The 13422-nt window shown below is 39.6% G+C and overlaps 1 protein-coding gene across 29 annotated transcripts in view; it reads left to right on the top strand.

The window, feature by feature from the left end:
- Positions 1-13422, top strand: part of Slc8a1 (solute carrier family 8 member A1) — a 324207-nt gene that overhangs the window by 96743 nt on the left and 214042 nt on the right. The window lies entirely within an intron of this gene.

A 13422-nucleotide genomic window follows, 5' to 3' on the forward strand; every position in this document is an offset into this window, starting at 1 on the left:
AGTTGGTATCACGGCAGAGATTTGTCACGTACATATATATTGAGTTAACGTAGTTTGTAAATTTAAATGGGTTTTATCACTATCATTTGAGTCAAGCACATTTCTAGCAGGAAGCCAGCTCCATTTGATAAGAACAATATCTCTAAGAAATACGATTTTCACCGGGAGATTGTGCAAGACTCAGCTTATTTGGTTTTGACACCACACAGGAAGCAGCAGCCGCTTACAAAACAAAACAAAACAATTCTAGGTAAGACAAGCTAACACAAAAGTTTAAGGTGAAGGGAAGGGTGGAAAAACACATTTGAGAATCCTAGTCACTGGGGAGATGCTCCAGGGAAGTCCCTGAGGCCCCGAGAACTTCCAGTTAAGGTTAAGGGTTACCAGTTATTCCTGTACAGTGAGTCACATGCAAAGGAGACTGCCATAATTTAAGTCGTGTTCTTCTCTGTTGAATCCGTTATCTTGTCTAGGTTTTCCCAGAATTTATAAAGCCATAGGCCTTAAAATTTCCTGTCTCAGCCATATTTTCCAGGACTGAAAATGTCACATATGAGTTTATTTGGTATCTCAAATCATCTTAATTTTTGTGTCTTACTTCCTTTAAAGAATCTCATGAGGATATTGACTAGAGTGGTCAATTCTGACTTATTCTGTGTTTCTAAGCATCACTCCCTTACTTTTCTTCTCATGATGGAAATCCTCACCAGGCATGGCCTTTAATGACTCCCCAAATTGGTTCCATCTAATGGTTCCACAATTTAACCATGGTGACATTTATAAAACTGCTAAAGAGAATCGAAGTGACGTGCCAGACTGTTCTATTCATGTATACACTACAGCATCGATGCAAACAAGTGTTCAAACAACTGACCGCCATAGAGAGATGGGTGGGCTAATCCACAACCCAGTAGTCCTATTTCAACAACTTAGATTTAGCAGGAGAACAATGAATTATTTCCAGCCATTGGTGGCAAGAAAAAAAAAGACCTTAAAGTTAGCATGTCTGCACGGAGTTTACTTTCTTCAGACTGGAGTTATTGGAATTCATGCACATTTGCCAATTAAGAAATTATGGGCTAACGCCTCTGTTCCCTACTTACTCCTTTCTGTTCTCTGCTGATGAACACTATATAGTTGTTAACCCTTCAGCATAGTAGTTTAAAGCAAAAACAAACAAACAAACAAACAAAAAACAAAAACAGCCAGGCTTAGACAGTGATGCTGTTGATACCATAATACAAACTTTCTAATTTTAATAATGGAAAGAGCACCCTAGTATTTTTTTCTCAACCAAAAAAGCAAATTTCAATTATTCCCCAGTTAAAAAAATTAGTTAATCTAGACTCCAGCCAGTAACAGTCCAAATACAGAATATTCAGTTGATGGCAAAATAAAAACATGGGTCGGAAGGAACTGACTGAGGCACTTCCAACTCCATGTCAAATACATTTATATTGATTTTTGGCTTAGTTGGTCATCTGAAGACATAACCTAGCAAAGGTTTACTCAGTTAAGAGGAAGCATATGACTTGGGTATTGAGCTGGACACTCTTTATGTGGACATCTATAGAACATTCTGATAATTAGTTCACTGTCAAACCATGAATGTCTCTTAGAGAGCATGTTGGGACACTGTACTTACCACTAGTGTTTACCAGTGAGTTCTTAGTTACCAGTGACTACATGAAGCACAGGGATGGATACTTAATTAGTTCTGCATATAAGAAAAGTTGGGGGAAAGGTAAGTGTGTGTGATGGGTTAAAACTTCAAAATGCCCTTCATAGGCTGAAATGCCTGATCTTAAGCAAATATATACAGTTTTCCTCTTTATATCTTAATGCATATTTTATTTAAAATATAGTCGTCACTTTCCCTTTCCCTTTCTCCCTTTCCGACCCCCCAGTGCCTTCCATTTTTTCTTTCCACAACCCCATCATTTTCCCTCAAACTGATGACAGATCAATGTACAGATATAGAACTACAACCCATTGAGTCTATTTTTATTGCTTATGTGTATATGGCGTCAGCAATGTCACTAGACGTGCCAACGTGAAAAAAGGATAGAAAGACAACCAGACTCTTCCAGGGATGATCCCCTTGATTGGCTATCAAATACAAACTGTCCTGGAATCAGATAATATAAACAACCACAACAAAAACACCAGGAGTAAATGCCATGGCCTGAAGGTACAGTTTTCAGAAGCATAACGTACTCAGTGAAGGTGTAGGAGACCAGAGATCACCCCAGTCCTGTGAATGTGATAGGGAGGTTTCATTGTCTGCAGACTTCACTGGAGCCTGTATAATATGGCAGTGAACAAAGTCAGTGTAGACAGAGATGGTTAACATGGTTAACAATGGTAGTGTATTCAGACTCTGGATGCCATTGTCTACTTACACTTTGTATTGGGGTGACCACAGCTCAGGTATTAGATTTCCCTCCGACCTTCAGTTTGGATATAATTGATGTTTTAAAATTGTCTCCAGGAGATAGCAAGTCATTATGGCAGAGTAACACACACACAGACGTACACTCACTATTCTACTTGAGAATGGATCTTTGGTTATCAGTAGGGCGAAGAAAAGACTTCTGACCCATCTTTGAAAGAACCAGATCTCCAGTACAGAAACATTCAAGTCGAAACTGGAAATGGGGACTCGTGGGCCTCATGGGCAGAGAGAGTGGATCAAAGGTTATGATTAGAATCATTCAAATATAGTGTCCCCAGAAAAGACAAGGTTACTCCATTAGTATCGGTAAATCCCCAGGTGGCTGGAGAACAGATTTGGATTGTGGACTCAAGTTGGATATCCTGGAAGTAAATGCAGCAGAGTAGGGAGACAGGGAATGAGGTTTGCCCAAGAGTGTGTGGGTGGAGACCTGGGCTGCAGAGCTTAACTGACACTGTCTACATGCTTGAGCAAGAGCTGCCACAAGCTGTTTGCAGAGGAAAGCTCACCTTTGGGGACTACCATATGGCCCTAGGTCTTTAATGATACCATAAGATTCCATCAGTTTGGTTTTGATAAAAATGTCCAGTGACATCATCCAGAAACCTAATAATTAATTTTGCTCTTTTTGATAAACCCATTTTTCAACAAACTATTCTTAAAATATAACATTTTATCAACATTACAAATGCCATTAATGGGAAACAACCATTATATATATATATATATATATATATATATATATATATATATATATACATATATATATAACACTGTGGAGAGAGCGTAGCTTTGTATGTGGCAAAAGTAATAAAGATAATTACTGGAATTAGAAAGATCAAAAAATAAAAAAAAAGATGATCGGCCTTTGGGTATGTATTCCTCCATGTCATCTAAATGACCCTGAACAACCTACATAACTCCCTTTAATCCCATTACACGAGGACAAGCACATCTGTCAGTGTGTTTGTGACTGTTAACCATGAAAATTGACACGTCTACATTTTACAGTCATTGATAAAGCAGCTCTGACGTACACAGTCCCATTTTAGGTTCATGAGAGTCTTGTGAGTCATTTAGCTCTGTTGTTGGTCCCATGCCCTTCTGGTCTTGTTGAAGTAACTCTTTCCAAGGACACATACTGACTGACTAAACAAAAATGCTAACCTGAGCTCCCCACGCACATTTACTTTGTGACTACCAGGTGTTCTACTGGATTTCAGAACTCTTCTCTTTTTCATTTACTGCAATATTTAGTCTCAAGTTCAAAGTTAATGGCTGTTTCTATGGGAATGCAGTCAGGTAGGTTAGCAGGATATCAGAACCCTGCTTTCCCCACTATGGAGATTCTTAAATGTCATGATCAAATCCAAAAATAAGGAAAAGAATAGGATTTTGTCACAAACATTTAGATAGCAATTTGACTGAGTAGCTAATCTTGTCTCTTGATATGTGTGACTGACAAATATCAAAGTATTTGCAAATGTATTTGTTCCCGACAAATTTCCATGGGTTATTGGGATGTTTGCATTTGTAAAACTAGAATCTGAAGCAAGTTTCCATCCAGTTACTCTTAAGACTATCAGAATCAGTGCAAGTGGTGGAAAACCTTCTTCTGCTTTCCTCATTTTTTAGTTGAGTCATGTAATATGTCGGTCTATGCTCTAGTTTTCTCGGGTCCAAATAAGGTAAAGTATTTAGAAACACTCTTACATTAACGCCATCAATAACTTACAAACAGGTGCCATTCAGCAATCTCCCATAAAATTACTTAGAACTTTATTTGACATTTTGATTTCAGAGGCAGGTACCCTAGCAACGGATCCTACTATTTGTTTTCTCCTCTTGTTCGCTAACAGCATAGACCCTAAAGATGTTTTCTCCCTTTCTCAATGCAAAAAAATTATTCTCACTCCCTAAGGCTGAAGTCCGAGAGTCTGTGTGCAAGTCTGGATTGTTTGTAATTTATAGAAGGACAGGTATTCTGAGGTGGAATTGAGATGTTCTAAAATTGCTTTTTTTTCCGATCAAACCTTTGTCAGGGAATAAAGGAAATGGTTAGAAGAGTTGGTATACTTTGTCATCTGTGAAGTCATCTGTGTCTATGAAAAGGTGGGCATACCACCTTGAAAACATTTGGCGGGCATTTGAACCGTACAAAATAAATGTTTAGGCAGCAGGTCCCTGAAGGTTACTGTTTGCTCGCAAGGCTTTTAAGTAAAAATCTCTGCCTGTCTCCCGTACGCCCATCTCCTCTCTATGCACAGGGGATCATTACGTAGCCCTGACTGGCCAAGGAGTCACTGTGTAGCCCAGTCTGACCTCAAATGTGAAGCATTTCTCGGCTTTAGCATCTCACATGCTGATATTAAAAGCATAGGCCATTAAGTCTGGCTCATAGTTATGTTTGTAATAAATCAGTATTTCATCCCAGAGAGCACGACTCTTGGTGACTAGACAGTTTCAAAGAGTCTGAAATGCTCTATGTGAGACTGACCCCTTAAGAGATATTTTTTCCTAACTTTGTCTCTGCCAAGTTCAAATCATTTAATTCATTTATCAATTATTGGAAGAATCATATTTGTGGGTAATGCTTCCATTGAATTCAATTTTTAAAAAAAAATATCTGAAATCATGCTGTACACAATGAAAACCTTCCATGTGATCTTTCAAAGTATTAAAAGCTCGAGTTGACTTTTAAATGTCTGAAATATGTGCTATACTAAAAAAAAAAAAACCAGAAAGTTGTGCATTTTTGCATTTTTGCTATACTTTTACAAGAGAAATGAAAGTTCTTAAATACAAAATTATGTTTTATGCTATGGGCATAGAGACTTTATTGTGGAAAAAAAATAGAGTAATTTTAACCATTCATTTGTTAGACTATCTACACTATAGTTATATTATTTTTCTCCCTAAACTCATAAGCAAATGTGAAAATTCTGCAATAGATAAATAAATAAATAAATAAATAAATAAATAAATAAATAAATAAATAGCTCTCCCTTGGAAATTTCATTGCTTTACTGAGTATGCAAAAAGAAAAAAAATAATCTGGCTTTCCGGAACCAATCATCCTGAAAGAAATGAATGTTCTGACTCAGGGCTCAAACATAAAGTGGTATTTGCTGCACTGGGCACACTCTTAGTAACAGGCAGTCATGAATAATCCAATCCAATTAATGTGTGATTACCTGCCACAGGAAGTTTCTGATGGACTTGTTTCCCTGCATGTTTTAAGAAATACACTGTCCAAGACACAGGAAAGTAACCTATTCAATTTGCATGTCAGGAAGACGTGCACTTTTTTGAGTCAGCGTGCAGGTCAGGTAGATGCGCACTTCTGTGAGTTATGGCGTCAGGGTGGTTTGGGGAAGAAGCCCAGGCAGTATTGCTTCTAAGCACTTCCTGTGTACGGGAGCAGGCCCCTTCCTGGTTTATCTCGAATCTTCGCAAGGTGTCTACCAACTGGGAAAGCAGTCACACCACTTTGCTTTCATGCTAAATGCTGAATTTATTACCAGCACGGCATAAATGTGCTCATGAATGCCCATAGCTGTTCTCCTCAGCTTCGTCTTTGCAGAGGTCTAAAACGATGGTCAGAGAAGAGAAAGGAGGCCATTGTCGTCACGAGCCTTTCGCTGTCCCTTTGTCATAAATTGCAACCTCAGACTCACAGGAGGAAGCTCGATGCCATCTCAGTGGCTTCGTGTGGAGTTGGTAACGTCAACCTCCCAGGGAGATGAAGGATTCTATGAGTACAGCGCTTGACCAATACCAACCTTTTCCAGCAAAACCTCTCATTGCCCTGTTTGAGCAGCTCATACCAGATGCTGACGAGTCCTGAAGCAAAGTCAGGCCTGCAGGGTGTTTTGAGATATTTTTAGGGATTCTCGTGGTTTTCCCACTGACTGGGAGGGCACACAACAAACATGAACGTTCCTTCAGTTCGAGGTCACTAGAGTAGCCAGGAAAGCCACTAAGTAAAAATCCAGTTGTGATTATCTGAGCATAGAACTTAACTTCTACAAGGGAAACTGAAAAGACAGCAAGTAAAGTATTCGAAATATTTTAATAGATAGTGATTGGTTGAGAGTGCAACTATTGTGTAAATCAAAGGAATATTTTGTTTCATGCATTTCATATCACAGCATAGCCAAGAATTGTTTACGATTTTGGAAAAAAAACTCACCACCTAAGGCAATACCACTTGAGGAATTTGAGTCATTCAGACAACACACCTAAATTTATATAAGGTTATAGTTGTCAAATGAAGATGCATAGTTTTTAGTATAGTACAATATCTAAATTTTAATGTTTAGTTACATAGAAGATTAAAATATTGTCTGGTTTTTGCCCCATATGTTAAAAAATGAGGTTACCACCATGATAATTTTTTCCTTCATTTGTAACTTCTGTATTTGTCTTGGGTTGATCGTTAATGTTTCAATATTTCCTCCTTTCACTAATCCAAATAAGGACTGTCATTATCGGTTTTTGTACTTTTAGTTACTTTTTCAAGAGAATATTTTATACACTCATGTGTATATGTGTGTACACATGTGGGTGTGCTTAATAATTTTGTAGTACCTCATAGACAAAATGGATATAATCTTACATCCAAGTTTATTCATTTAAAAAAGACATCTGATTATTGGATAAAGCTATCATTGAAAAACTTTAAATACATTATAGTTTAATTTTTTATTCATATAACAACCTTAGCATTGCAGATGCATATTCCACATAATAAGGCATGTGGATAAGTTCACTTACCTAGGAATTCTCATTTTACAACGAGAAAGAAGGATGTTATAAAATAGTTATTAAGGAGAACTGGGTCAAATAGGATTGGATAGCCACAATTGTAAGAAACCATACAACTGCAGCTAATTTATCTTCTTCTTGTTACTAATAGTGAAGAAAATAGAACTGGGGATGCTTTGAAAAGTTTAAAAGTGATGTAAAGCCCATTTCAGTATTGCAAGGTTAATCTAAGACTACAAATATTTGGGTCTTCTAGGAGGAAAAAAACCCAAATGCAAACTCACACTTGTTAAAGTTTAAGGCTTTGGAGTGTATAAACCATAATCAGGAGGGGCTTGCCCGCTTGTAGCTTCTATTGTAATAATGGAGGACGCCAAGCCGGATCTAGTCTGACATATGTTCTGTGCTGTAGCGAGAAAAGGGTGGGTAACTGCTTGGTAGGCAGGCAAGAACAGACCTTCCGTACCAGGAAGCAGGGCCGCTTAGCCAGTAGCTATTCACTTTCATCTGGAATTCCCAGCGAATGTCCACAAGACTACGTAGAGAAACATCCCAGATTGTTCTTACTGTGTAAGCAAGGAGACACAGCCAGACTCTGAATAATGTCGCCATGTTTATAATTCGGACTCCCTTGCCAGGGCATAAAATGAGGCCTCTTTCATGGAATGCTACTTTGAGATATAATGTACTGAATTATTAAAACCATTTCTTTAAAGCAACAACAACAACAAAAACAAAAACAAACAAACAACAACAACAAAACCCCCAAGCAACCACTGTTTCTTCACGGGCTGGACTAAACTGTGTGCAATGATTTTTAAGTCTTGTAAATGTGGAATTTTCATTTATAGTGCCAGATTTGCACAACAGACATTCCACATCACAGCTCTTGGTCCCTCCTAAAGCAAAGCCCCATCATGCCTCCCCAAATCAAAAAATTTGTAATTTGACTCTTGAAAGAGCTAGTTCCTATAAAAGGAGTGTAGACAGTAGATCATAACCATCGAATTGATTATTCCAGCCGCCGCTGAGCACTTCACGCTTAGTGTGCTCGGAGGGTCTTAAGTACTAAGCTCCATTAGTGAACAAGTGTCTCTTGAATACACTATTAACACCCTACTGAGACAGTTTCCCTTGTTGGGAAATCTTCCACTTGCTAAGACTCTTATTCCACCTCTTTTCCCCTATTGTATCTGAGGTTGTCATGAATGGATGACAGATTCCTGTCCGTGGATATTCACAGACCCAGGAGAAAGAAGCTCATTTCATCATGTGAGGTCCACCCATAATCCGCACGCTTTCTCCATTCATCCCCCTCTCACCCTTCTCATGCCAGCTCACTGGTTAGCCTTGAACTCACCAGGGACAGTTCCGATAGAGTGCCACATGGAGGTCCAAAGGACAGGGGTGGAACAATGGCAAGGAGGCAGAGTTACCCTAAGCTTAAGGAGTCCTGGGTGAGAATTAGGGTCTCACTGTGTTTACCGTTACAGTCCGTTAGACTGTGGTGGGAATTCTACAGGTAGGTCCTGTGGGTTTCGTGCTGATACAGGTACGCGGCCTCAGGCTAGTGACTGGGCCTCCACATGCTCGGTCTAGAGAATAGTAGTGAAGTGAGAAAGTCCAGGTACCTACCCCGCAGGTTTGATGGGAGCGAGGCATAAGTAATGTGAGGAAATGGCTTGGAATAGTACCTGGTGCACAGTAAGCACTCAGGAGATGCTAAATCTTATTATTATTCAGTGACGTGCAGGATAACCAGCTGTCAAAGATGAAGGAGCACTTACATAAATATCTGCTAACCTAACCATATGTATATAGGCCACCCCTAATTTAATGGTTTTTTTTTTTTTATAAATACTCCAACTTTGTACCATATGCTCAAGTCAAGATTCAAGAGGTTTGGAACTTTACCTCTTGTGAGCTGTAAACCTTTGTTCCTTCTGCGTATATCTGCTGAGAATCCAGGGTACCATAGGCAGTGTACTGCGCTTTGGTAACCAGTGGGAGGCATAATCAAAATAGTTTCTATGTTCCTGCTACTGCCATGCATCTTTTAACCACTGGGAGCCTCGATGTACTTTATCTCTGAGCTGGGGATAATAATGTGACCTCCTAAGGCTCTTGGAAGGGTGAATGAGGTGAGTCCTAAGTCTCAGAAGGTTCTAGAACACGAGACTATAACTAAACAAATGCTGGCTGCCTTTCGTTTTTGCCGTACAAGTCGTCTTCCACAGAGTCTTGCTAATAACCAATGCTAGTTATATACTTACATACAAATACAGAGTCAGCTCTGTTGAAAAGATATTCCGCGTTCTGAGCAGGACTCTGTTTACTGACCTGAGGATGGTGCCCAAGTTTCTATGAAACCAGCCAAAAGGCAATAGAGGAGCACTATCCTTTGCTATGTAAATCGCATTCTTGATTTTTCATTTCTTCTTGCCTCTTTGAATTCATACTTCCAGTAAAAGATTTATGATGGAATATTGTATATTTCCATACTTTTCTAATGAACCTTCTTTTCTCAGGACTCTGAAAACTGGCCCATGGGAGTTGTTAATGAGGCGCATTATTGACTCTCAAGCCTGTTGATGTTTTCCATGGAAACACCACTCAGGGCTCTCTACTTTTCTTATCTCTGGTTCTCGACTCTAAGCATACTGTGTTGAGGGTTCTTGTTTGATCTAACCCTGTACACAAAGCTCTTCTGCTTGTATTCCCCCCTCACCCCCCTGGCCTTTTGATGTGTCTCTACCCAGAAGCCAGAAGGAGGCTATTACCTCTCTGTGTAAAGCCTTCTAAAACTCCCATTGTCCTTGTGACAAAGTTGTTTTTCCAGACTTAATATGGCTGTTACCCAATAAAGCAGTAATGAGCTATGTGGCTAACTTTACCTTGACTTGGCATTAAAAAGGATACAGATGCACATGAGACAATCAAAATGATACATTTTAATCAATACAATATATCTCAAAACATTTCAACATGGAAACAAGATGCAAAGTCACTACTGAGGTAGGTTTTTTTTTCAGGATGTCATCAAAACAATGTGTTTTATATTCATAGCAATTTCCTTTTGAATTTTGAACTTCATCAGCCCAACAGCACATATGTAATAGACTACCCCCTTGTACACTGGCAAGGTTTTCCTGTCAGTTCACAGCTTTATAGTCACATTAACTTTCCTCGTGTTCCTTCTGTTGTAATGCTGTCCCATTCCCCCCACCCCCATCCCCACCTCTTTGCCCTGGAGTAGTTCACTTGCTTCTTGGGTGCATAGTATCTCTTGCTAAGTAAACCCTTCCCATGGCACTATCTTTGTGTGGTTCTTTTGTCAAGGTTGTAGAAACACACCCTTCCTTCAGGGCATATCCTTCAGTTGTCATTGTTAATTCATCAATGTGCTTATTTTATAAGCCTCTGGCTGCCTATTTCACAAAGGACGCCATGAAAGTAGGAGGCCTTACTTGGTTTTGTTCAAGCTTCTATTCTGAGAGGTCTCCAGGATACTCACTCCCTGGGCCATTATAGGAGATGCTAAGCAAACAAACAATGAACGAATGCCACATGGTACCTGCGTGAAATTATTTCGTTGATAGTCAGTCCATGTCTCACAGAGCAAAGTGAGTGAAAGGTTGAGACAGGGGACGGTTTCCCATGGGATTCTCCTCCAACTTTGTCATTCTCATGGTAATGGAATGAGGAAGAAAATGGAATGAGGAAGAAAATAATTTTTTTTGAAATCTCTGATATTTATGCTTCTGTTTATGTTCACAAGTACCTGAATCTATAGTGCTGTTTTTTTTTAAAGCTGTCACTGTACCTGTGAAAAATATGCTCTGTGGGAGCTGCAGACAGACATCTCTGCAGTCACATTTTTATAAGATGTATTTAAACGTGGGTCCGATGTAGTAGGTGTTTCTTCTAACACTCTGCCCCGATTTTAATTTTAAAACTTATATGCATTTAAGAAATGCTGAAAAGGCCCAGGCAGTTAATGAGATCTCCTCAGATGAATAAGACATGAATGAGTAGGGCAAGTTGAGTGTCTACACCTGCATGCCTTTTTCAGCCTTCCTCAGGTTTCCTCACGCACGTCAGAGGTAAAGGCGAGACCGCCCGCCACTGGGCCTTTCATTTTATAAACTTGGATTTTTTTGGCCTGCATGAAGGAAAAAAAATGTGATAGTTTCTTTTTTGATTTCCTTTCATACAAACCTAACTTATACCTGGCCACAGGAGGGAATTCTGGTTCATCTGCCCATCAGTGTAAAATTCCTTAATGTTGGAAAACAGGAGAGACACAAAGCAAGGAGGAAAACATTCAACTTGCAAAAATAAAAAATAAATAAATAAATAAAAACACAACGGTGGGGAAGACCCGGCCAAGAGGCTGAGACCATTTGTGCATTTTGGCAGCATGTCAGATCAGTTTAGCACTTTAAGATATGGTCATTATTAATATGACGAACACATTTCAATGAGCACAGGAATCTTTTTCTGAAGAACTTGCACAACTGTTAAAATGACATTTCAAGGGCACGTGGCTATCAGAGACAGACATTTTACAGGTTGCTTGTTGAGGCAGGAGCTCTTTCTCATAGACCTCCTCCTCGCATACCCATGTTCGTGAACTTCCGGTTGTTCTGTTCTGCAGACTTGGCTAGCTGAGTGTGTTTTCTTGTAGTTGTGGCCTAAGATGTGCCACATGCCCGTGTTTACTGTAGAATAAGATAGATGGCCGGTGACAAGCAGCACAGAAGACACGGCATGTGCCTTGTCATTGGTGAGACTTAGGAAGGTGAAAGTTTCTGTGTTTCTATAATTTACCAGAATGGTAACCATCCTTGTCTCACTCTGAGTTCTCTTGTCATTAACAAGGATGTGGACTCTGGAAAAGGATCCAGGTCCAACTTGACCTGTACACCTTTCTCTTTGTTGAGCCATGATTTGGAAAGCAACTTCTGGTTCTTTTAACAGCATCCGGCTTATCTTTGAAAGATACATTTGAAAATTTCTCAGTAGTTGAAAATGTTTAGGGATACCCGTTCACTTTTGTTAAGGGTATTATATGTGCATTTTAAGTGGCTTAGAAAGTCTGGGCTGCATTTGATACGGTCTTTGAGAATAAGATTTGTTTCTCCTTTGATCTAATCCGTCACTGTCTCATAAACCTGCGTCCTATTGATATGACAGTTGCTACAGTAGATGCTGAGATCAGATTAAGGTCCTGGAGATGTTGCTCTAAAGATCAGAGGGTATGCTCAAGCAGTAGCATGAGTGTCATGTTAAATGTCTGTAGAAGAAGAATGTACAGTCCGGACTGAATTGGGGTGACGCTCACTTATGGATTCCTGGAAGGAGAAGAACCATTTCAACTGCACACAGAGGAAAGAATGAATGTTCAAAACAGTCATCTTGTGAGCCATCAGTAGTGCAGGCTCAATACATGTTTATGACAAAAGCAGCCAAAGGGCAAAGAAAAGTACCAGGCTTTCCTAACAGATGCCACTCCATGGCTCCGTAGAACCCAATGAAACGTTAATAATTTAGCAGCACTGGTAGATTAGAGTATATACTGTCATTGAAGAGCAAATAATACCAGAATGAGGCAAAAGCAAATACCAAAGAAACAGACCTACTGGGGACCACTAGTGGAGTTTGTAGTGACATTTAAGTGATGGCCTAGAGCAGGACATAGATGCTTATTGTTGGCCCACATCATGAATTAGCTGGATTCTAGCTCCTGTTGGGACCTGACTCCTGAGTAAAGCAATACAGAAACTAGGATGCCCAAAGCAGTAGTGGGAGGTCATGCTTTCATCTATTGGAAGAATGAGGATTGGTGTCAAGATCAGAATGATATTTATGAGAAGGTGCTCTGATCATCTTAAGGTTGTTTCTTATGGCATCACACAAGTGTCGCCTCATACTTCTGATCATGAGCTGGACCATGATGGGAGGAGGAGGAGGAAGAAGAAGAGGAGGAGGGAGAGGAAGAGGAGGAGGAGGATATTCTGTAGCCAAATTATCGTGGTAGACTTCTATGAGCTCCTTCCTACAATGAAGCAGTCGAGGGACCCTGCAATGCTTACTCATCTTTACTTACTTCAAAATCTTTGTGTGCACGTGCAGTTGTGAACAGAGCACTTTTATCAGGAAGTATACATTTCATTATAGGTGACACTCTTTAAGACCTT

Source organism: Rattus norvegicus, chromosome 6, assembly GCF_036323735.1.
Source record: "Rattus norvegicus strain BN/NHsdMcwi chromosome 6, GRCr8, whole genome shotgun sequence".
Taxonomy (NCBI): Eukaryota; Metazoa; Chordata; class Mammalia; order Rodentia; family Muridae; genus Rattus; species Rattus norvegicus.